Source organism: Rousettus aegyptiacus, unplaced genomic scaffold, assembly GCF_014176215.1.
Source record: "Rousettus aegyptiacus isolate mRouAeg1 unplaced genomic scaffold, mRouAeg1.p scaffold_m13_p_3, whole genome shotgun sequence".
Lineage (NCBI taxonomy): Eukaryota > Metazoa > Chordata > Mammalia > Chiroptera > Pteropodidae > Rousettus > Rousettus aegyptiacus.
Window position 1 is genome coordinate 52,347,515 of NW_023416306.1, and position 26,527 is coordinate 52,374,041.

General features: G+C 36.0%; 1 protein-coding gene and 1 pseudogene across 39 annotated transcripts in view; one reads left to right on the plus strand and one right to left on the minus strand.

Annotated features, from left to right (window-relative positions):
* PTPRD (protein tyrosine phosphatase receptor type D) overlaps positions 1-26,527 on the minus strand; it is a 1,934,582-nt gene that overhangs the window by 484,160 nt on the left and 1,423,895 nt on the right. The gene's annotated exons all lie outside the window — the stretch shown is intronic.
* Positions 1,189-14,182, plus strand: LOC118615077 (annotated as a pseudogene).

The following is a 26,527-nucleotide window of genomic DNA, read 5'->3' on the forward strand; positions in this document are numbered from 1 at the left end:
TTAATGGTTCATTAGACATCACATAATCTACCTGAGTAGGTAAACATCTAATTTTTAGCTGTTTTTATAATTTTATTTGACTCTGACACCTTGAGACTTTTCCATTCGTAATTATTTCTCCTATTATGAAGGATTTCAGAGCAACAATAAATTAACTTATTACTTTAATGTCTAAATAAACTTACACATTTTAATGAGCAAATTATCTTTTGTTATTTTGGTATTTTTGATGATTTTTTTCTGACAATAGGTCAAATTATAAAAATTCACATTTGCATCTACTTATAAAATAGTAGAAGTTTATCAGAAAGAAAATGCAAAAGAACCTTCAGATCTCAGTTAAAATTGACATTTTTTTCCATCAACATTTGCTAAGAATGATAACCCTCGGTGACATTTTTCATTCACCAAGGAGAGGGGCCAATAGACAAAGCTTCCAGGATCATCATTTTGTCCTTTGCCCCATTAGCATTTAAACACTGCAGACGAGTGTCTCCAACACTTCTCAGATAATCCAATTTCTGCTTTCTTAAATATGAAGCCTATGAATGGTGCTAGATGGAAATAAAGGTGTCTCTATGACAGTTTCAAATGATCATCTGAAATGTTATAAAAAGAGAGTTAAATCCCTCCTCGGTTGTTGGGTGAATGGTTGAGATGGGGAATGCTCTTCAAAGCTGTCCTGGACGTTTCTGTTTTCTTGGTTTTACAATAAATAAGTGCCGAGTGTGAGTGGGGTATGAGTAGTGAACAAACAATGTGACTGGGTCCAGTAGGCTTGGCTTTGCATTCAGTCATTCATTTATTCATTTGTTCATTCGTTTGTACTTTCTTTCATTCATTTACTCAAATATCTACCAAGAGCCCACTATGTCCCTGGCACTTGGCAAAACACTGAGAGTGCAATAATGAGCAAAAACAGACACAGTTGGCTCACTGGTCCATTATCATGGAGCGTACTGGCCAGTGGCCATAACCCCTGATTATTATTTCAGTTTTGTACAACCCTTTATAATTGATGTCCATCTCCCTATCCCAATTGTCATTATAAACTTATTTTAAAATTCTCAACTTGGGGTGGGAGGAGATTATCATTCGATTTCAATTATTTAAAACAGAATTCTGCATCTTGGAGTTCCTGCTAATTTCTTTAGTTTATTAGACTTTACTCCAACTTTACTCATAGCGATGGAGAAGGGGAGAGGCTGCACCGGATCTGCAAGGCAAGGCTCTGATCAATCATTTTCTGAGACTGCTGCAGACACCCCTCATGTGCTCCAGATACAATGTGCAGTGAGAGAAGAGACATCCTTCCATATCACGGAGGATGAGAAACCTATTGACAGAGAGTAAACCTTTTGGTCTCACTGCTTAAGTAAGAATTTTCAAAGCAAATATTTTCAACCCTCCACTTGTAACACTGTTTACAGAGAAAATATACTTTGTGCTTGCTTTGGGGTCTGGAATGCAGCCTTACAAATAAAAGCAAGGGGGATTCCTGAGTGAAAAGAGGTCAAATGAAGGAAACTTAAGACAGTCATTTTTCTCAGTTATACCCCTGAGCAATCCCACAGTATCTTCTGCCAGTAATCTACCTGGTGATATTTGATATAAGCTGGGATGGTAGCCACATTTAAAATCACTGAATAAACCACACATTAATAGAAACCGTTTGAGAGATAAGGAGGGATTTTAGAACCTCAAGGTGTTTTTTATGAGCGAAGCTTTAATTTGGGGCCTGGCTCACCTCTTATTAAGTGTTATCTGTAGAAATCACCAGCCACCTACTTCTGCCTTTTCCCTTTCATGAAGATGATGATGTAGCACAGCATACAATCGGTTTCTACTCACAGCTTTAAAGTCATTATTTTTGTTGAGCAAAATTCTAATTACTCAAAGCTATTACCACTCAATCTGCATATTAGGAGTGACGTTATTACTACAAAGACAGAAACAAGCAAATAGTCTTGGTACCCTGAACTTCTGTCTCCCTCAACTCATGACTGCTGTTGCTCAGCCTATAACATTAACAAGAAGCAATTATTCATGTGTATAACAAACAATTTTTGCAAACAGAAAAGAGAATGAAAATATTTTAATATATTTTGTTTCATTAGCTTAAAATAATATTTCTAAGGTCAGTAATGATGTACAGCAGGGATTGGCAGCACCCTATAATCCCTCACTTACTTATTCCTTTGATAATGTTTTTAAAGCACTTATTGTATGCCAGGGATTGGCAAAGAAATAGCTAAGAGTCTGGTGAGAGAAATTATTCCTGAAAAAGTTGTATATTAATCAAGTCTTTATAAACTCATATTAAAATTCAATAAGGTAGTTTGACTTAAAACAAAGTTCTCCATGAATAATTTTGTAAGGTAAAGCACTGACTCTTAATATATCCACTTGGTTAGGTGAGATATATCAGGCTTCATTAAAACTAGACACGTATTTCTTCTAAAAGAGGAGAATTCCTTCCTTCTACAAGGTTTCTGCAAATGATTATTATGTACATATACACTTCTTTCACTACAAGACAATAAAGAAGCTGTAGTATACATCATTGTGTATTTATATATATATAGTGATATAAGTTGAAATAAAGAATAGACACATACACAACTAACCACAATCGAAGGCATGTGCTTTACTAAAAGTCTGATAATAGCAGAAGGAGTGAGGGGTGGAGACCCTAGGGACAGAATTCAATAAAGCTTCCAAAACTAATAGAATTGGACTAATAGAATTGGCCAGAGAAAGAAAGACATGACAGCGACAAGGAATAAATTCACGGAGAATTAATGACTCAACCACGATTTACAGTCAAGATGGCGGAGTAGGTAAATGCTATACTTGCCTCCTATCACAATCACATCAAAATTACAACTAAACTAGAGAATAGACATCATTTGAAGTTGCCTGCAATCTCACTGAATAGAAGTCCTACAACACAGAAAAGAGGCCACCTTGAGACTGGTAGGAGGGAGAGAGATGTGGAACAGGCTGGTCCCACACTCGCGTGTGGTGGTTGAGAATCGGGAGAGATATCTTTGCTGTGAAGGTTTCCTCAAAGGAGCTAGAGGCCCCAACCGTGCCTCCAAGCCCAGGGTTCCAGTGCCAGGAAGAGAAGTACCCACAACTTCTGGCTGTGAAAACCAGTGTAGATTGTGGCTGAGTGAGACAAACAGCTGTGGGAATCATAGACATTCCTCTTAAGGGGACCCACACGAACTTACTCACTGACAGACTCACTTTCTCTGAGCTCTGGCACTGGGGAAGTAGATTGAAAGGTGCCAGGAACATACAGGGAGACGCTGAGTTGTTGGGCTTCAGAGTGAAGGCTGGAGGAGCAGCTTTCTTCCAGACAGAAGTGCTGGAAGATCCACTGCCTCTTTGTTGAGCCCCCACCCCATCCTAGCGTGCAGACAACAGTGGCCGCTATATCTTCATTAACATAGCTAACACTAGTAGCTCTGCCCTGGAGAAACCCTGAGACTCCTCTGTTCCACCCAACTTGTGGGCTCACCCAAGCTGCTTCCTGTGGCTTTTACATACATATGGCCTCCCTTGGCTCATGCTGCAGACTTTTCTAAAATCTCTCAAAGGTTCACAAAACTTAAGCAAGCAGCATCTGGCCTTTATATGCCCCATATCTCTTGCTAAGCAGCCTCAAGTCTAGCAATAGTAGTGGCCAGCCTTGGTTTGTGGCTTGGCCTCTTGAGCACCTCTAAGCCCAGCAAAGGTGGTGGCCATCTATGGATTGCTTGGTGGCCCCAGTCAGGGTACAGGCTGCAACAGCACTTGGCTTGCTGTGATGATCCCCCAAGGAGGCCCTGGGGCCAGCATGCCCAGTGGTAGGCTTTGGACAGAGCCAGATCATCTCCCAGCCATCTCTGAGGACAACACACCCAAAGGGCCGACTAGGCAGGCACCAAAGCTCTGATAAACTGAATCCTGTTCCATAAGGTCAGCCCCTACACAACAGTCTCTACTGTAGTCAGAGCCAGTTCTCACAACAAATTATCGTGAGGGTCAGTCCCTCCTATTGATGTGCAAACAAACAGCAACTAAGGATCAAGTGCAATAGGAGGGCACACACAACCCATACAAAAAGCATCTGCAGCACCTGGTTCTGGTGACCAGGGAGATTGTGCCCCTGAGCCCCAGAGGATGCCTACTACATAAGGCCGCTCTACGAAGACCAGGAGCCATAGTTGCTCTGCCTAATACATAGAAAAAAACACAATAAGGCAGCCAAAATGGAGAGACAAAGACATGACACAAGTGATAAAACGGAACAAAGTTCCAGAAAAAGAACTAAACAAAATGGAGACAAGCAATCTACCAGATGCAGAGTGCAAAACACTGGATAGAAGGGTGCTCAATGAGCTCAGTAAGAACTTCAACGAAAAGGTAAGAAACATAAAAAAGGACGAGTCAGAAATGAAGAATGCGATAACTGAAATAAAGAGTACATTAGAGAGAATCGACAGTACGTTAGATGAAGCACAGGACTGAATCAGCAATTTAGAAGAGAAGGTAGCAGAAAATATCTAATCAGAACAGAAACAAGAAAAAAGAATAAAAAAAAAAGTTTAAGGGGCCTTGGGGACAACATCAAACATATCAACATTCGCATCATAGGGGAACCAGAAGGAGAGAGAGCAAAATGCTGAAAACCTGTTTGAAAATATAATAATGGAAAACTTCCCTAAACTTTTGAAGGAAATAGGCATACAAATCCAAGAAATGCAGAGAATTCCAAACGAGATAAAACCACAATCAAGACACATCATAATTAAAATGCCAAAGGTTAAAGACAAAGAGAGAACCTTAAAAGCATGAAATGAAAAGTAATTAGTCACCAAAAAGAGAGCTCCCATAAGACTGTCAGCTGATTTCTCAACAAAAACTTTCCAGGGAAGAAGGGGTTGGCACCAAATATTCAAAGTAATGAAGACTACTCTACCCAGCAGAGCTATCATTTTGAATGAAGGACAGATAAAGAGCTTCCTAGACAAAAAAAAAAAAAAAAAGCTAACGGAGTTCATCAATAACAAATTTATATTACAAAAAATGTTAGAGGGAGTTCTTTAAAAAGAAAAAGATCAAAAATATGAATAATAAAATGGCAATAAGTACATATTATCAACAATTACTTTAAATGTAAATGGACTAAATGTTCCTATCAAAAGATATGGTGACTGAATGGATAAGAAAACAAGACCCTTACATATGCTACCTAGGAGACTCACTTGAGTTTGAAAGACACACACAGAATGAAAGTTGAGGGATGGAAAAGATATTTCATGAAATGAAAACAAACAAAAAAATCTGGGGTAGCAATACTTGTCCCAGACAAAATAGACTTTAAAACAAATGCTATAACAAGAGACAAAGGACTCAGTAATCTCACTTCTGGGTATTTAGCTGAATAAGCCCAAAACAATGCTTTGAAGGGACATGTGAATCCATATGTTTATTGCAGCATTATTTACAAAAGTCAAGATATTGAGGCAACCTGACTGTCAATCAATGGATAAACAGATAAAGAAAAGATTATATATATACACACCATGGAATAATACTTCGACATGGATGAACCTAGAGGGTATTGGGCTTAGTGGAATAAATCATAAAAAGAAAGACGAATGCCATATAATTTCACTTATATGTGGAACCTAAAGAACAAAATAAATAAAACAGAAACAAACTCACAGATACAGAGAATGTTTTGATGATTGCCAGATAGGAGGGGTCTTGAAGGTGGGTTAACAAGGGGAAGGGATTAAGAGGTACAAATTGGTAGTTGCAAAACAGTCTTAGAGATGCAGTAAGGAATTTCTTCAATAATATTGTAATAAAAATGTGTGGTGTCAAATGGGTACTGGATTTGTCAGTGTGATCACTTTGTAAGTTATATAAATGTCGCATCTCTATGTTGTACACCTGAAACTAATATATATTGTATGTTAGCTATAATTGAAAAAAGTTATTTAAAAAAATAAAGACATAGTCTTCTAAGTTGTTCTACTCATTCCTCTCATGGGGGAAAAAAAAAACTTAATTTTTTTCTAGACATTTTCCTGGACTGTTAATGAGCTCCTTCCTATCTTGTTACTTAGAAAAACAAGAAAAGAAGACAGAGGTAACAAATAATTCAGCTTCCTCATCATCTTTCTGGGTGAGATTGGGCACTACTATTAAATAGGCTGGTAAAAAATAACAGAGAAAGAGAAGAAAGAGCCCCACTAGATCATGCCTAAAGGTCATGCCTCAGATGTCAGCCAGAGTAAAAATAAAAGTAGCCTAAAAAATGCATATTATGTCAGGGACCAATAGATTCTCTCATTTTCATTTCTTTTCTTTATAGTTTTAGGAAGGATGAATACTCAAAATATCGTTGACTCACTGACTAAAAAGAGAGAGGTGGCCCTTTCATTTTATTTCTCCTTGATTAGATTTATTTTTAGACTTATTTTACCATATCTCATCTTAAACTTGTCATTCTGGATCTTAAAAATGGTCTAATCCAACTCCATTGTTTTATGGATTAAAAATTATAGATCATAATTGTGAGGTAATTTGTTCAAGAACACAATTATTTATAGACAAAGTTGAGACCTCAAACTATATCTTCTCCCTGCTCCACCACAAAATAGAAAGTGATTTAGAGTTATGCAGACCTAGTTTGAATCTGGGATCTTCATTATGTCTATCTGTTTCCTCTGTATAATAGACATACTAACACTTTACAGGAAAGTTGTGAGAAATGAGAAAATATAGGGAAAGCATCTACCAGAGTACTGGAATCTTCATAGGTATTCTTTGCATCACATTTCTTCTTCCTTACTCAACAAAAAATATGCTGCAAAAATTGTGAGGAACAGTAATTAAGATATTTTAGAACATGACTTCTGAAACTAATCTAAAATAATGAATACAATTAATGGAAGGTAAATGTAAGAACTGACCCAACACACACATACACATACACATACACATACATACACATGGTTTCTTCCCATAGTGAATAATGACCAGATATTTAAAACCCCTGATAATGCTTTAATAATACCAATAATTAATAATGGATACCATTAACTGAGCACCTACTGTGTGTCAGGTATTGTGCCACTTGAAGTACATACATTAATCCTAATTCTGGCAACAATCTTCATAGATGATGAAACCAAGGAGCATAGTGGTTAAATAATTTTATCCATGGCACAGCAGCTAGTGTAAGGATTTAGATAATAGTTATAGAAATTCTTCAACTCTCAGACTTGTTCCATGCAGAATTAATAGAAGTGATTTCTTAAGATGCTTTCCAGCACAAATGCCTAGACACTTAAACCAGCAGCTTAAATATTCAATGGGTGTTGTTTCTTGGCTTAATTGGTTAGTACCATAAACTTGGGTAATTTAAAAATTGAACAAAGGGCACAGATGATGATTTCTTCCCAAGCACACATCTGCTGGGAGATATGAGTAACTATCCCTAAGGTCAAACTTAATTGGACTTGGATCTAAATGAACTTTGACATATTATTCATGGCTTGAAAGTAGAAGGAATCAAAATGCTAAGGTGAGAGATTAGGAGCGTAATCTTTCTCCCTACAGTTCTGAAATGTCCCCATTGAGGACTTTCTTTTATTTAGATCTTGTATTTTCACTTTTGAAGTAACTTGGGGAACTAAATGTTTTGGTCCTAAGTCCATTCCAAATATAAATATTTCCCAACAGACTAGGGTTCTATAACTTCTAGAGTCAGTTCAGTAATGGCTAGTGGGAGCCTACTGAAGGCAAGACAGAATACCTGGGGATACATATTCAAGAATTATCACAGTTATCTTATTTTACAGAATTTTAAGGAAGGGAAGTAGGCATAGGCAACCTTAGAAACAATAAGAATATTAGGATGAATAGGAATGAGTGAATTGTCTGCTGTATTCCAAGCTTTATTTATTTTACCTCAGTTAATTTCCATAATTATTATACCCATTTTATCACAAGTACAATTCTCATTCTCATTTTATCAAAGGAGCAATCAAGGCTTAGAAAATTAGAAACAGTCATTTAATACCAAGTACAGTAAATGGCAGAGTTGTTATTCAAAAGTTAGCTCTGTTTGATTCCTGCAACCGGTGCTCTGAGAAGATGGCTGAGCTTACACGGTAGGTTAGACATTGGGTGGAACTCACAAGAAAAGCCTTCCTAGAGAAAGTGGATCCTAAGTTGTGAGACAGAAAAGGGAAAACCTGTGGCTTAATTGCCTGTTGCTGTTGACGATGTCTGGCCTCTGGAATGCAGGCATTGTGAGGGCTGGAGGCAGGGGCAGGGCTTAGTTGAAGTGGAAGGCACAGGGAATTAAGTAGCCCGGAAGGTAGAATAAGGTGAAGTGATGAAAGGATTCAAGAGAATGCTTTTTGAGTTTGCAGCTGGACCAAGTGATGAGGCTACAGATGGGCCTGTGGATGTTTTGACACATGAGGAGGAACCAGAGGCTTGAGACCCAAAGAGTAATACAGGGGACAAAGAGTAGAAGGGAGCAGACTAGACTGCTCAGTTGGTAAAGATCAATCGGCATATTGAAAGTTTTGGAAAGGAATACATCTGTTTGATTACTGAAAGATGGTAATCAATGTTTCTGCAGTAAGTAAAGAAATCTACAACAGAATGACGGATTGTAGAGGAGGGTCACGATTTAATGTTTGCTCTACCAGTTTGCCATAACTCAACCTACATATATATTTACTTTTTCATTCATGTATCATTCTTTTATTTAACAAGTATCTGTTGAGGGTCCACTCTGTGTCAGGCTCTCTGTGGGCACTGGCATTTCAACAATGTACACCTGAACTGGAGTAGCATATCAGGTCTGTGTGGAGGAAACAAAAAGTTATCTCTAGGATTCCATTGAGGACAATGTAAAGTTCATGACCATTGAATCAATGAGAATAAATGCAGTATAGAAGTTTAAGTGCTTTTGAGAATGAGATGGGATCAATTAGAGTGACTGTCATAGTGTAAGTGAAGTGTTGATTGTGTTGAATAAAATGGAAACAAGCTTGTGTTCTGAGAGGAAACATAATAGGAAATGTAGATGAGATTTGTAATGATGATAATAGTTTCTATTTGGGGACCCTGAACTTCTTGATATGCTAGATGCTTTCTCCATTCATCAATCTGCACTAAAGCTCTCCGAAGAAATTATTATTATAATACTCATCTTATGGATGAGGAGTAGGATGGCCAACCATCCATTTGCCTGGGACTGAGGGGTTTCTCAGGCATGGGCCTTTTAGTGCTAAAACTTGAGGAATCCCAGGCACCTTAGAGCAAACTAGGGCTCACAATGTCATAAGTCAAGAGCAGAATCTGAACTCACACCCAAGACTTCCTGATGCACACCCTGTGTCTTTCCACCATACTACATTACCTCAATCTTTAAAGATACTGAATTTACCAATATCAGATCATATACTTACTATAAATAAAAATGTGAAGGATTTTATTTTTCTTAAACATTTTATTTTTTGAATCAAATAACTTTCATGCTCTCTCTCCCTTAAGTTTTCCACTGCTGCTTGCTGTCTTGCCTGCTGACATTTACATATAATCCAGCAGATCTTTTACTAACAACCTTCTTCAACACAGGAGACATATATTGATATAGTAAACCTTTTTGTTTTTCAGTAATTCAGTTATAATCCCAAAAGTGAGTGGTAAGAAAGGACTCCAAGAGAGGTTGTGTCTACAAGAGACTAACATCTGGAAGAAAATGAAATGAAAAACAAAAGTCCAGCTGTTTTGTCCATAAGCCAAACATGTTGATATTTGGGGACATCTGGAGAGTTGATTGAACTTTCCGATTTTCATACAGATGTTCAGTGTTATATAGACATAACCATAACTACACATGGAAAGATATGCATAATGGTATTTTACTATGTAACTGCTATAGGGTCCCCTTTTATAATGTTAATGTCTGTGGACAGAATAAAGACTCATCTTATTGGCTTATACTATTAGAGCAATTATATTTTATAGCGTATGGTTATTAAGTTCCAGGACATATATTTTGACCCAGATAGCCATGCCATGATATAGACATTATAGATTTTGAAATTAGTTACATTATACTCCTTCCTTTTAAAGTTATAATTGGTTAAATTCAAGCAGGAAGAGTGGGGGCATTTCCTGAATTGCCCAGTCTTTCTTAAATAACTAAACACAATCATTTCAACTTGTTTAAAAATGATTCGAATAATTCAACTTTTAAAATTACATCACATTCTAACTAAACATAGTCTCATGGCTCAATTTATTCTGCAATCAGCACCCCCCCTCTCCCTGTTTGACTGTTGTATGAAGCAGCTGCATTATCTGCATTCTGCCAAGTAAACAAACTCTGCACCGTGCAATAGTGTTTGTTGTTTGCTAATGTGCTAGTGGTTAGAGACTGCTTAAAAACTCTAATTATACATTTTCGTATAATGCAGAGGCGGTGTGGGAGTGTGCTTCATTACTTGAGAATACACACACACAAACTACACTTATATACTTTGGTGCAGAGGAGTTACTCAATCAATGCTTTGTAAATGCCTGAAAAAATATATCAAGCTTTACCTGATTACTTACTATGCACTGGACACTGGGTTAAACATTTAAAGGATATAATATTACTTAATCCACAAAACCATCCTATGAGGTTTTTATTATCCCCAGTTTACATATGAGTTAACTGATGTGCAGAAATGTTAAGTAGGTTACTCACCCGAGGTCATATCAATCTAGTACATGGCAGAAGTAGCTTTTGAACCCAGGTTTGTCTGGCCCCCGTAACCCATGCTATTAACATTATTATACTCTGCTGCCTCTTTTGAAAATATCTAATGGCAGAAACCTAGCTTTGTTCAGGTCCCCAAGACTGGCTTAAGACCACTGTCAAACACAGACACACAGAGATCATTTTATCTCTATTTCATTAAAAACTATTTTGGCACAGAGGTGCTGGCTCCTGCACATAGACCTTTTGTTACACAAAGCCCACTTGCATGCATTCAAAATGATTCAGTCCATGGGTTAGCAGAGGTTGTTTTAAGCCAAATGACACCTGTAAAGGAAAGTTATGTTGCTGCTCTTTCCTTTTAAATCTGAACTTCTTACTTACTGGCCTGGTCTGTTGCAAACATCGATGTGTCATAAAAAATACGTTGCCTTATAAATCACGTCTCTCCTGTAGGAGATTACAACATTTTTTATAGCCCATCTAAACCTCTTGAAGCTTTGTTTCTTCAGAACCTATTCGTTACAAGGAGATGAGATTTTTACTTCAAAGGAAGCTATTGTGAAATCTACACTTGCAGAACACAAAACTACCTCTTTAAGACTTTTTAATGGTTGGTACCTCACTCACTTTTGCAATTGCCATTTAAAAATTCACAATAGACATAAAAAGGCCATCTTTTATGATTTTCTTACTGCTAATTTCAACAATGCATGCAAAATAATTGGAAAAAAATAGTACATCAGTACTTTGATCTCAAGTCTTATCTATTTTCATTGGCACTTACTGTAAGAGCCCTCTCAATTCCTAGAAAACCACAGGTTTTAGTACACAAAACATGTAGCATATTAAGAAATTAATTGTACATGCCCACAGAGACAGAAACTTTGAGCCAAATGGTTGCATTTTTCAATATGAAAATTTAAAAAGAAGAATAATTATGCTACTAACTATTTAATAGAGTAATCAAGGGGCATTAGTTAGGTTGTTTTCATTTGTTTTTAAAGACCTCTCATCAAATATCACATGAAAGACTGTTTGCTTATGAACATAATAATACTTTTCATTTACGTGACCATTTATTATCTCCAAAGTGCTTTAACATTTATTATATAATTGGGTAATATCACTTGGACACTTGAAATTTTACCCCAGATAGTCTTATCACTATTTTCTGAACACTAAATTCAAGGTATTACTAAAAAGGTAACATAAAATAATACTGTTCTAGTTGCAAAGAGATTTCAAACAAAGAAGCAAAAAGATGAAAAACAGTATCTCATTTCACCTACTGGGAAACTGCAGTAAAATTTACAATAAGGGCTTTTATTCAAGGTTTTTCCCAGCTATGCTGGGCTGCAATCTAACAGTTCATTTTTGTAAGATTAAGTGACTCACTTTGAGGGTTTTTTTATTATTATTATTTTTGTGGTGGCTTCTTACAGTGTTGCCTCACCTTAGATATTAAATATCACCTCAGACAGATGAGCCAATCGTGTACATGAAGGAGCCTCTACTAGGACCCTCCATGAGTGAGAAGCATGATCAGGGAATACCATGGTGGACACAAAACAGTGTAGCTGAGTGGAGACAACACCGACTTTGAAGTCAAAATGCCTTCGATTAAAGTCCGGCTATTGTACTTACTACCTTAGAAGCCTTGAACAGCTGATGCAAACTCTCTGAGCTTTAAGTTTCTTATCCCTACAATAGTGGTGATATTATAAATTATAATATTGAATGCAAACATTTATTTGGTGCCCAAGATATTAAATAGATTCATTGCCCATTTATCATTAGACCTGTGTCCTTGCTATTGCAATGTTCCAGGCAGAAACCCAAGAAGATATGAATCAAAGAATATATTTTAGTAGAATAAAAGGGAGGAAAGAACTTTAGTCAAGATGGTTTCTTGTAGCTTTCAGCTTTTGGCTTAGAGGAGGCCAAGGTGCAAATTTCTCCCTTTATCCTGAATTTGTGTTCGTCTGACACAAGCTGCCTCCACCATTCTGCTGAACTTTAACCCCAACGAGATCAAAATTGTATACCTGAAGTGCACCAATGAGTACTGCCCCAGCCCCCAAGGTCAGGCCCCTGAGTCTGTCTCCAAAAAAGGCAGTGATGACATTGCCAAAGCAAGTGGTAATTGAAAAGGGTCTGAGGATTACGGTGAAACTGACCATTCAGAATAGACAGGCCCAAATTAAGGTAGTATCTTCTACCTCTGCTCTGATCATCAAAGCCCTCAAAGAACTACAGAAGGACAGAAAGAAGGAAAAAAAACATTAAACACAGAGGAAATACTATTTTTGATGAGACTGTCAACACTGCCCAACAGATGCAGCACTAATCTTTACCTAGGGAACTCTCTGGAACCATTTAAGAGATCAAGGGGACTGCCCAGTCTGTGGGTTGCAATATTGGTAGCCACCACCCTCATGAGATCATAGACAACATCAACAATGGAACAGTGGAATGCTCAGCTAATTAAGAACTACAAAGTAAAATATTTCAATGAAAGATTATTTGACAACCAATGTGAGGGAAAAAAAAGATGTTTTTCTGAATTGTGGCTTGGGCATCTAGATGATGGTGATGATGATGATGATGATGATGATGATGATGATGATGATGATAGTCAAGAAATGAAAGAGGGAGAATGAGAAAAATAGTTGGGAAGACAGGTGGGTAGGGAGATTTCATTGCATAATGCATTTGTTTTGTTCAACTCTGAATTTCAACCTAACGAGGTCCTTAGCACATAGTAGGCAACATAATAGATGTGTGTTGAATTAATACATGAATGGATGAGCAAATTATTCATTAAGATAGGTCACCCAGCCTAATTTATTGCCCATATTTGAATTAGATGCATATCAAAATAAATATATTTTAGGGAATATTCTTATCGGAAATATGTAAATATCTATTTGGCTTTTATGCCCTTTATCAAGGACAGAAACAAAAGACTTGCATAACATTTCAAATTAAATGGATTGAGGATGAAACATACAGAAGGGCAACGTTACCTAGATATACCAGGAAACTCTTCCTTCTCCAGGTTTAATATGCTAGAGAATTAAAGGCCTTACTTTTTCCCATTTCACATTCCTTTCTGGATATACAAAAATATAAGATAGCATTGGTCTCTGGTAAATATCTGGGCAACTTTTATAAGTTCATAGTGTTTCCCTTAACCTCTACTTGGAGAGTCACAAATGACACAGAGCCATCTCTAGACGGAATTTATCTCTTGGATCTGGGCTAAATTGGCATGGCAGTATTCTTTAAAAATGCATGTTAAACAAAGAGCGGCTTGGACCTTTGCTTGGAAAGATCTTTATTTTCATGTACTTATTAGGTAGCAATTTTCAGATGCCCTTAAACACCTCTCTTCCTAGAGCAATCTCCATTCCCATTTTGTTTCACATTTGACTTTTCTCTAAGAGAATCCTGCCTTCCATACCACTGTAGGCAAACAGATAATCTATCTGCTATTTAAATAGCATGGCAGTTTTTCCAGGAACTTTGGACTCTAGGAGGCAAGGTGCTATTATAATTGCCTATTTTCACTTGTCATTTTATTGTTAAAGAATGAAATGCAGTATCGAGAAAGCCGCATTTGACAGCTGTCTGTCTCAATGAGGAAATGAAAAAAAAGGCTTTTTAGTCATAGACCAGGTTTAACACCATTTTAAGATTACTGATGGGGTGAAGTCTATCATTTTAAAGTGTAAATAAATCATAGGGTTTTTGGAGTGAAATGTATTACTTTAAAATAAGGATCAAGGTCTTTGGGAAACCAATTAGCCCTCATATTTGAACAGACAGGGCACTATACACCTCTCTTAGAACCTCTGTGGTTTGAATCGATCTAATATTTCTTTTTTTCTTTTTCTTTTTTTTTAGGTAAGCATGTTAATACACATGGAAAAGTGAGATCTTTAAAAGACAACGCTAATACATAAAAGAGCTATTTATTAAATGCATAAATTAGCAGCATACGACGCAAAAGCAGCAAGTTGTGACTCTGGAAAACACCAATTTCTTCTTCGTAGGAAAGCCACATGATGGCCTGAATTCTTCCCCACCTGCTATTTACATGTAGCAATAGAAACAGGATATACTCATAATTGGGCCAAGTAATGTGTGGCTGGTGCTTTTTACCAGGAGTGAGACCCTGAAAACAGTTGTTATTAGTAATGGTTAGAGTTCTAGAAACCACTTGAAACAAAAGATCACTCTGTGACAACTTAAAACCACCTTGGGATCCAGAAGTCTCACACTTGGGCAGACTTAGGTGATCTAAATAAAAGGCTATGCCTCTTGTAGATTTAATTTCATCCCTGCTCTTCTGAGTAGGATAACACCCTTGTGTTATCATCACCTTCTTAATATCTCCTTGTGAATTCTTGTTCTCCTCTTTTTCATTTACATACTCTCCCCTTTCCTCTTTCTCTCTTCCTATTTTTCTTTTCACAGTGTATGAGACTTGAGGAACAGAGGGATGAACTTCTACAATGGGCATCGCCTCCTTCTCTGCTGTCCCCAGCCCTAAGGGAGATTCAGTGTGACTTGTTCCTCCAACAAAGATGCTGTTTCACAGCTTATGACAGGAATTTTGTTCAGACCAGTGTAGAACCCCTTGGGTTCTGGCAAAAGACTTCTCTAGCAGGGGGAAAGCATTCTGTTCAAGTGGGTAGTGCAGGCAGTGTCGAGAAAATAGATTCTATTTTCACTACTACAACCTCTGAACCAGTGGGATAGAACTTGAAGAGAACCCAGAAAAACGTTCGCCTAATTTATTCATTCCACAAACATTTGCCAAAACTCTGTGTTAGGCACTGGGGATACAAAAATGTAAATCTTTCAGAATCTGTGTGTGTGTGTGTGTGTGTGTGTGTGTGTGTGTAGTGCTGGCAAGGTTCTTCGGGAGCTCAGAAAAAGAATCACTAGTTCTGAGGTTAAGAGGAGAAGGTAATCTTACCAGGTATTAGACATGTAAATATCCAGAAAAATGAAAGGCCACAGAGTATTCAATAAATGAAGAAAGAAGAGATGATGAGGTATAGGCATGAGGTCCAAGGAGCTGAAATAAGATGAGGACAATAAAGTGAGTCATGGTAATTAATATGTCATGATAATCTTTAGGTACATTTCAGGGGAATAGGAGAGGCCAACTACAGTGAGAGAGGAGGGAGATAATAAAGAGAATAAGTGGACAGATTAGCATTAGATGAATTAGCATTGTTTTGGACTACAGTCTCCTTTTGTTAATTAACAGTAGAGAGAAAGAGATAAAAATCTGTATTGCCACCTGCAAAATCTGCAGGGAGAGTGGAGCAGGAAACTGAGTGTATGGGGAAAAAAGCCTTGTGGAGACACAAGAAAGTAAAATGACAAAGAAATTACCACGATGTTTGACATTACTGGCAATCAGGGACATGCCATTCTACTCCCAGTAAATTGGCAAAAAACAATAAACCACAAGCGAACATGTTGACATGTGTGGAGTAGTGGGAGTTCTCACAGTTTCCAGCTACACCTGCTAGGAGAGCATTTTGACACTATACGTAGAGGTGAAAGTGTGCATACTCTCTGAGCAGAGATCACACTGCTGGGTATGCGCCATGCATAAGCACAAGGAGGATGTAACCTTAGTGGCCACTGATAGGATACAGATTTTAATGTATATTCAGTGAACCACTATCCTGAAATGAAAATGAACTAAGTATACATGTGTAAAAATGGAAACACATCTGTAGCATAATATTGAGAGAAAAAAAAGCAAGTTGTAAAATGATATGTATTTTAAGACACTACTGATGTAAAATTCAAAGCACACAGAAAAGTTTTATATATCATTAATGGACATATTTATTTATGTAGAATAAGTTAAAAAAAACAATAGAAAGATTACGTAGCTCAAACTTATTGTATCTTGCATCCCTACCATTTTATTTTGTAAAATAATTCAGGAGACAGGCAGACAATGGACTTCCATGCTGCAACAATAATAAATGATCTGCAACTACGTGCAACTGAATAAATGGATCTTGCAAATTTCATTTGCTTATCCGCGAGGTAGAGCAAATGAAACCAGACACCAAAGAGCATGGCTTATATAAAAAGATGAGCAAAACCAAAAAAAAGCTAAACCAATGTATTTTGGTAGAAGTCAAGATAATAGATTCTCCTTGTGGTGGTCATAGGGGGAGGTGAAGACACTTAAGGGGTACAGGGTGGGTCCTCTCTGGTGCTGGTAAAATGTCTTCTTTCTGGATCTGGGTTCTGGTTTTACAGGTGTATTCAGTTTATAAAAAAATCATTAAATTGTCCACTTGCTAAATGTTTTCTTTTCTGAATGTATGTTATATTGCAATAAAATCCATAAAATGCTAATTGACAAAGAAAAAAATTCTGAGAATAATATGGCAAATTAACATTTATTTACTCTGAGTTGATGGGTTCATAGTTGTTTTATAGTATTTCCTGTTCCTTGCCGTTTATTTGTAATATTTCATTATGGAAAAAAAAAAAAAGGAAACGCAGAGACCAATTACATTAAGAACTATAGCTAGGAGATGGAACCAGTTAGCAGTGATAGATAATGAGATGCCAGATACCACAGCAGATCTGCTGCACCAAAACTGAAACATGAATCCAAGCTCCTCACTTCTCACTTCAGTTCAGCGCTGTCCTCTTGCATGAACTTTACCTGTTGTCATAAACTTCATATTTTCAATTTTATGTTGGAAATAGATTTGGCTTCTCCCTCTAAATTTTGTACAGTGCCATTCCTCTATGTTATTGATTATGCTTATCAACAATTAAAGAAATATGCAACCCTCTCAGCAGCTGTTGAAATTTTTCAAATTTATTATTTATTTTGAAACTTTTTAAAAATTAAGTTTATTGGGGTAACATTGGTTAATACAATTATATAATTTTCAGGTATACATTATAATTTGACACCTGTATATTCTATTGCGTGTTTACCACTCAAAGTTGTTTCCTACAGCTATCATATATTTGATCCCCTTTACCCACTTCACCCTCCCTCTACCCCTTTATATTTGACCCCCTTTACCACATCTACTTCCCCTGTCCTCCCCCAATATTAAATACCTGTTGATATTTTAAAACCTAGGGTTGAGGTAGATGAAAGAATAACAGACACTACTTCCTTCTCTGCGTTTCAGACATTCTCTGAAAAGGAAGGCTGGACCACAAGCCTCTATGAGATATTATTTTCTAAGCAGCACTAGGATAACATCAAAGCTCTTCTATGAAGCTCTGGCATTCTCCCTCTCTTTGGTCCTCAAAATAAAAGCATAAGTCAAGTTCAATACGATTAATGGGTAATGTGTACTCACTTTCTCTGTCCGTCTGAAAAATGGACTGTAAGTTTTATTTGGGAAAGTCTGTGATAGTGTGTTTGATTTTAAACATACCAAGTGTTTGAAAACTCAGATAATGAAACCTTCAAACAGTGTGGGATATGTTTCAGCAAAGTCCTACAGTACTCAATTTACTCTAAGTAAATAAAATAGAGTAAAATGCCCACTGTAGCACAATGTGTACCCTATATGTGTGCAGTTCCTGTGCTGCTGCGCTCACGTTAATGCTCAGTGATCCCAACGTGTTTAATCCATGTCACTTCAGCACATCACACTTGATTGCAGAATTTAAAGACAAAAAAAAAAAAAAAAATACCGCGAAATGTGACAGACTCCTCTGGACTTGTGTAAAGATGGATGGGAAAAAGCCTTCTAGATTTAACTCATATATATCTTGAAACTAAAGCAATCAGAAAATGATAGGTTTCATGTTAAAGTTGGGCGTTTCCATCACAGAAAAGTTGAGCAGCCCAGCATTCGATAATTCCAAGGTTCAGTGTGAAACTGAGAGCCTGTTAACATTTGCTGCCCCCTGTAGTTTGCTCTTGTAAAAATCCTAGAAAATCACGAGACCTATTTAAAACTCCAGTTGCTCTTCTAAATCTTAAGCACTTGTGGAATTTCATTCCGTATCTCTTTTCAGTCTAACTCTACACATCACAGTGATGACATGGAAAGGGTCAAGGGAAACTTCTGTGTGCAGACGTGATTTCATTTAAGAGAATAAACTGAGGGAAATGATTGCGTTTCAAACAAGTAGATTGTATTATGTGTAGAAAGCTGCTCAAATAAATATGATTTTCTTTAAGAGGGCAAAGGAAGCATCTGTTTATTAAACTACTTTCTCAATTTCCCATTGCCTTCAAACTTGGTTGTGGGACATGATTGCCTTCGTCTCCAAGCACAATAGCTTCTAATAACATTACGCTTAAAATAATATAGTAGAAAAGTATAGACTCTTGGTTTGTTCATTTGCTGAAACTAATATAGATGGCAGAAATTTTACTCAAGCTTAAAATAGCACATGGAACACTAGAAATTTAACACCGGCTCAGTGATGAATGAAATTTCATTATAAAGAATCACAATCTAATATCTAACTTTAGTAAAAATATAGAACTAGTTATCATCATGCACAAATGCTAGGGAAAAGGTAATAAAACTGTTTACTTTAGCAATATATTAATGAAGAGGAGTAGGTGATCCTAAGATTATATCATTCCATAGTCTGTGTGACTTGAATAATTTTAGATTTAATTTCATGATTCAACTGCCCTGTGTATATATAACTCCCAAAAAGATTGTGGAAGGGTATGATTAATCTGTACAGTGCTAAACCTTCCCTCAGGCACACAAAATATCTCTTTTTGTTCTTTAGAATTTGTATTATAGATTAATTTTTTAAATCACAAATGGATCAGGAAATTAATACAGTTGACTCTTGAACAATGTGTGGGTTAGGACACTGACTCCCACCCATGCAGCCGAAAATTCATATATAACTTTTGACTTCTCAAAAACTTAACTACTAATAGCTTACTGTTGACCAGAAGCCTTATTGCTAACATAGTCGATTAACACATATTTTGTATGTTATATATATTATATATCATATTCTTACAATAAACTAAAAAAATAAAACATTATTAATAAAATTATAAAGAAGAGAAAATACATGTACAGCACTGTATGTATTTATTGAAAAAAATCTGTATATAATTGGACCTGCTCAGTTCAAACTTGTGTTGTTCAAGGATCAACTCTAATTCTAACTAAATTGGTAAAACAATGGGATAGTTACAGTTGTTTTGAGATCAAAACAGGTTTTGAGCTCCAATTCCATGTAATTAACTGGTGAACTAAATAATGTCACTTGCTAAAGAGATTGAAAAAAAAGAAAGGTTTCAAATTGGAGAACTTTTAATATATATAAAATCCTGTTATGTTCATGATGATAAATTATATTTGCTGATGGTTATTTTTATTATGAAACTTAATTTTATTATGAAATTCTGATAGTATAACCATATTATTTCATTTTGTTGAGGTAGAAACAGAGCTCAAAACCCAACAATTAAGAATATTTGTTAAATGTTCTTGGGCTCCCTGTTGTGGAGGATATAAAGGAAGTATAAAACCTAGATACTCTTCTCAAGGTGCATGAAGATTAACAGGTAAATGAGTGAAAAGATAATAAGCATTTGAGAAATTCACAAAAGAGAGATTCTTTTTTCTTAGAAGAATGTTTACAAAGGTATGGTCTAAGCTGGGGTGGGATTTAAGTAGGAAGAAAAAATGCAGACTGAAGGGATCAAAAAGGTCTTCTGGGATTTGAAACATCAAGTTTAAAACTCTGAGGGGGGTTGCTTTTTACCAATGGTGTCTGCTCTAAAAGACATACAAAAGATTCCGGCATTAGAGATTTCTGGTATTCTCAAAGGGTTTCTTGATCAAGCACTACTCTGTATCAGTAAAACAACACTGACAGAAATGTTTTAGTGAGGCACACACACCTCAAGGTGGACTCAAAACTCAATAGCTAGTTGAACAATGCTTTTACAGGTTCTTGATGAAAAGACCTGGCCAAGAAGAAGAGAATCTAAGAGAGATTTTGGCAACTTGAGAGCGTGAGTGTTCACATTGCTGGAGAAAATGCTGAGTTAGATGACCAAATATTTAATTCTAGCCCTGTCACTTTCTTACTGTGTGGAGTTCAAGCTTGGTCCTCATATCCTTTATTTACCATGTGAGGATTAGTAATTCCCCCTCTGTTTATATCATGCAACCATGGTTAAAAACAAATCAGGTAATGTAGGCAAAATACTTTGTAAAGCATAAAATGCTATATAAATTAAGGATTAATTGTGTTTAAGTATGCAGTTGACACCCATGACACTTTGTCTCTGATTCATTAACCAGATCATGGCCATTGAATGCCCTCTTCCACTCTCTTCCATTAACCCACTATTATTTCTCACTTCCCTGATTTAGACCCACTCTTTTCAGGAAGCTCTCTCTCCTTATTCACTGTCGGATTTCTCATGCCTTCAACAATTATTCATCATCTATACCATATTATCCATTTTAACTCACGTTCTCTCTTATATAAGGATATATTGCCTCTCAGTTGCACTATAAACTCCTAAAGTAAAGGAAGCTTGTTTTTAACTTGTAAAATGACATCAGAACTCTCCCATATTTGGAAGCCAAGAGTTAGGGAAGAGGGAAGTAGAAAGGCACTGAGAGTTCAGGAAGAGTGGCAGAGGAAAACCTAAGTACAGACTAACTCCATCTTAGGTATCCTGGCAATTCTCTTTTCTTGGCCATTATTTGAATTTTTTTTAAATGATTATTATTAAATTATTAATTATTTAAAATGAAGATGGTAATTTAGATCTCTATTATATGTGGATTGAGTTGAATAATTTGAAAATAATAGAGTTAGTGAATATGTTGCATTATGCCATACACATACTATATAACACCCAAAAAACTAAATAAAAAACAGGGGTTGAATGAGATTTATATTTTTTGCATCAAATAAACTAATTGAATATCTAACCCATAAGACTTAGGCAAGGGTAAAATCTTGATGCATTTTTGTTTCAGTTCTCGGAAACAACCAACTTACTTTTTTCTCACTGATGATATATATTATCCAATTGTTGATAATCTTGGCATAATAATACAGAATGCAGAAAATCATGCATATCAGATACATGAGTAATCTGTGAAAGGCCATATGAAGTGTGGAAATAAAGTCCTGGATTTTATTATTTAACAAGATGCATTTGACTTATATATAAGAAGAGTATTTTTCATGTTTCAATTAACTCATTGAAAAAAAAACAAAATATAACTAAGAAGGAAAATTGGCAATAATGTAATACAGAGTAGTTAATTTTGCTTCATGAAAACTTATTGTTTTGGGTTATCTGCATCAGTGATCCACCTATCAAATGTCTCCCTCCATAAACTCCTGTGTCGAATCATTTTTTTTTTCCTCTCTCTCTTTACATCTGCTGCCTTCTAGTGCAGAGCTAATGGAGAAGTAGGTAAAATGAAAAGGTGATTTATCTCCTGAGTGGGGCTTATAAAGTCATCTGGTATATTCTTAGAAGAGGTCTAATCCAGGATTTCTGGGTGGATTAAAATTATCATTCTGAACCTGGGTCCCTCATGTGGCATTTCTCTTTTAATTTACAACACTTTAAAACTAAAGGTAACAAGCCTTCTTGAAAGGAAGCAAGTTGAACATGACGGACTCTGTGTCTCTGTAATTTAAAAATTGACTGTGCTCTTAAACTTTAAGTCAAGCAATTGCACAATTCAAGAAAATGGGATTGAGTTTCTGCAGTTTTGTTGACGTTGTTGTTGTTGAAATAAAGATCAGCACATCCCCATCTCTGAATCTCTGAGTGTGAAGACACAGCAACTGCAGCTGATACTTGGATGGTGGCATTAAGGTCTCAAAGCAAAAATTTGCTGGATAAGTGCTTGCAAAACAGACTGTTTCCATTTTTGCTCTTCCCATTCTGCAAGTGGCGGTTGTTTCATGGCCAGAAGCAGTTGTGGGAAGGTTGTTGAGGGTGGTTTAAAAGAAACAGCCTGTGTTTAGACTGGAGTAGATGCTTGGAACCCACAAAAGTGAGCATTTCTCCTTTCACTAGCATTTGTGATGTGTCACCATGGGGATTGCTAAATCTCGCCCAGATGCTAGTGTGTGCATGTTTTATGTGTCCTTGTGGGTGAGGGCTTGGCAGTCAGCATGGTGCCATAGACAGAAAATGGGAGAAGTTCATCCTGTTACAGTCTAGACATTTAAAGAGCAATAAGTGTTTGTTAAAGATTTTAGCATGGGAGCAAACAAAGGATTTGAAAATATGAACCTTCTTGAAACACAGACCAAACTATTCCAGACATGCTTGGACACACACACACACCTTTCTTTTTGAGTGCATTTTTATTACAGTTTGAAATGTTTTACTAAGATCTTTGGTGAATGCAGATGTAAACCAAAACATTACTAAGCATGGCAATGTACAATTCTACTCACCAGCTGTTGGCTATCTCTAATGCAGGGAGTGAATTTATGTGACAATAATATGCAAGTTATTTGTTAAGAACATCATTTAAGTAAAATAATTAGCTTAAGGATATTATGGAGAACAACTGTCAATAGATGCTAATAAAGAAATCTCTTAATGAATCAAAAAAGTATTCTTAAAGGTGGCAACAGGTTATCATATCGTTAAAATCTGCACAAGGATAGAGATGTTGACTTTTAAAGACTATGACAGTAAATGGACATTTCAGATTTTGTTTAGAATTTTCGAGACCCCTAACCACACATCTGAAAAAAAACAAGCACAAATTTCATGTTGTAAACAGTGGTTCACACCATTTATTTTGAGATATATTATTAATTTTAGAACGATCAGCCCTCGAGTAGGGTCACTCTTTGCCAGAGTTCAATCAGTTTTCAGTTATCATTAAACTGACGTATTTAAATAGGTTGGGGATGGCAATGATGTTGTGGTAACAATAGCATACATGAGTGTTAAAAGGCTTTTCTATGAAGTTTTCAAAATGCCGAGGAAAGACAGTCATGTTTGTAAGTAATAAACCAAATTAACACTAAATGCAAATTATACAAATTTATATGGGGAAACATAGTCCCAAAGAGTCCACCACTGAATAGGGCTACAATTATAAAACAAATGCTTCGTTTAGCATAAGATTTCTGCAATGCTGTTTAGATGTCATATTGATTTAACTTCTATATTTGACTTTGAAAGCTAAAACTGGAAGCTCTACATAGTTCATTTCAACTCCAATTTTTATTTTTCTAAAAAAAAGTCTTGGTGACATGAGTAGAGGTAAGTGGCAATTAATGACTATTAGCAGGTGCTATCAGATTGGAAAAGGGGATACAGAAAAAAAGGAGAAACAGGACAACATCAGGAGGCATGCAAGTGGGGAATTAGGACCAAAAAAAAAAAAAAAAAGAGAGAGAGAAACAGAAAGTTTTCAGTGATCTTGATGGCTTTAATGGAATTCAATAACTCTGCACATGACCCAGTGAGGAAGCCATGTACATAATGATACAAAGTCAATATTTGTATTTTCTGAATCCATCTTATTGTCTGAATCCATCTTATTGTCTTTGGTGGATAAAAACTGGAGCTGAGATAGATAACTAAACTGGCTGGGAAAAGTTTCAGAAAAGAGAGAAATAAGTTGATAGCAAAGTTCCTCTTCCTTAATGATGACAGTAGAAAGGACACCACTCATGAATATTAATCATAATAGTAAAAAAAATGATACACTCGTAGAGCACTGTTGATTTTGCGCATTTGTCTTACATCTATTGCTTCACAATAGCAGCATAAAGTAAGTGGGGCAACAATTCTTATATTCACTTTATAGGCCAAAAACAAATACAAAATACTTCATAAAATATAAGTAGTATGTCCAAGCTACAGGCAGTAAAATGCCATAGTGGCAAAGTTGAGAGTAGAACTTAAGTATCTTGATTCCCAGCATTTAGCCTTCTCCCATACTCCCTGACCACTTCTAATGTACAGGCCACACTGGTATAACTTAAATCAGAAAATAAATTACTTAAAACTGCTTTGTAATTGGGTCATATTATTGATTGTTTAGATCAGCACTTTCTCATTCTAGATCTCCTTGATTTTCTTGGTCTGACTTTATAGTTCCCTTTTGTCCTCTTCCAAAAAAAAGTAGTTACACTGATGAATTTCATATATGTAAGAGATAAGGCCATCTTTTCCTGAAATTAGAGACGGAGGCATGGGCACAAGTACCACGACTATGGTTTTACAGCAACAATTCTGAGTGAGTCTCTGAAATTCTCTAAATCTTAATTCTCTTACATGTAAAAGGAGGAGTTCAGACTCAGTGCTTCTTTACACAATCACACACACATACTTTCCATTCAGTTGTTAATTAATTAATTGACATATTATTATATACTACACATGACATACTTATTCATACATTAAATTTAATGTCATTCAAGCCTCCCTCAGAGTTGCTAGGCATGTTTATTTGTAGTATTGCCATGTGCTAGACTCCCTTACTATTCAAACAGCAACATCCTTGTGACCTGGGAGATTGTTAGAAATTCAGAGTCTCATGCTCCAACCCAGATGTATTAAACTATAGTCTGGATTTTTAACAAGATGTTTAGTGATCTGTATGAACTTTAAGGTTTAAGAAATACTGCCATAGATCATATTCTTCCAGGAAAAAGGAGTATAAGACTTGATAAGTCTGTCTATATAGCACATAGCATATGGTGATTTAGAAACTCATTTGAAGGCAAGTATAATTTTAATATTAAGATTTTTTAGAAAGTGATAGTAGTAATGAAGAAGTCATATGTTTTATTTTAAAAAAATAATTATTGAAGCCTTCTGACATTTTTAAGGTGGTAATGGAAAATGTATGAATTAAGAATAAGGATCAAGATCTGATCTTCTTATAATTGTTTCGAATTATGGGGAGTCAAATAGTGAACTGATCTCACCAAGGTCAGGAACACATTGCAGAATTTGCTTAAGGTGTCACAGTTAGTAAGTGGTTTAGAATCTATCTGATTCTAAAACTTAGTTACATTCTATTATACTGAGCAACTGACTTGTCAAGAGGTCACATCAGGAACATGTACAAGGAAAGGTCCATTAACTGCTAGAAAAAGCATAGAGACAAGTTTTAGTTATCCACTACTCTATTAGCATTTTTTAAAGTATTACCCATCATTTTTCCAAGTTATACATCCTCCTGGAGTGGGTGTGTGTTTGGACAATATTAATCACTTTTCAAAGTTTTCAAACCAGTAGGTTTGAAAAATAATTCTCGGTAACAGCAAGGATGAATGTTGGAGTATAAGTAAAAATTCTAATATCAGATATCCCCAAACATTGCAGTATATTTTGTAAACTTCTTTAAAATAAAAACAAACAAATATTTTAGCATTACTTATTAATGAATTATAGTATGAAATTATCTTCTTTGGGCCTTGGGATTCTTATCAGTAAAACTAGCTGAAACTTTTATGATTTTTCTACCTTAAAAACTTTTTGTGTGTGAAATTTGATTACTGTTTAAAAGACTACTCTGTAAAGCAGTGTGCCACAAGTGAATTGTGTAAAGTTCATGGTAAATATGTTTTACCTAAATCTTTATGCTTCAATTATTAGTATATCTCTATCACTCTTGTTTACAAAAAATATAATTCAAGGCAGTTTATAGCAGTGAAATTTTAACACAAGCCAAAACTTTTCCTTTTATATGTGTAATATATTGT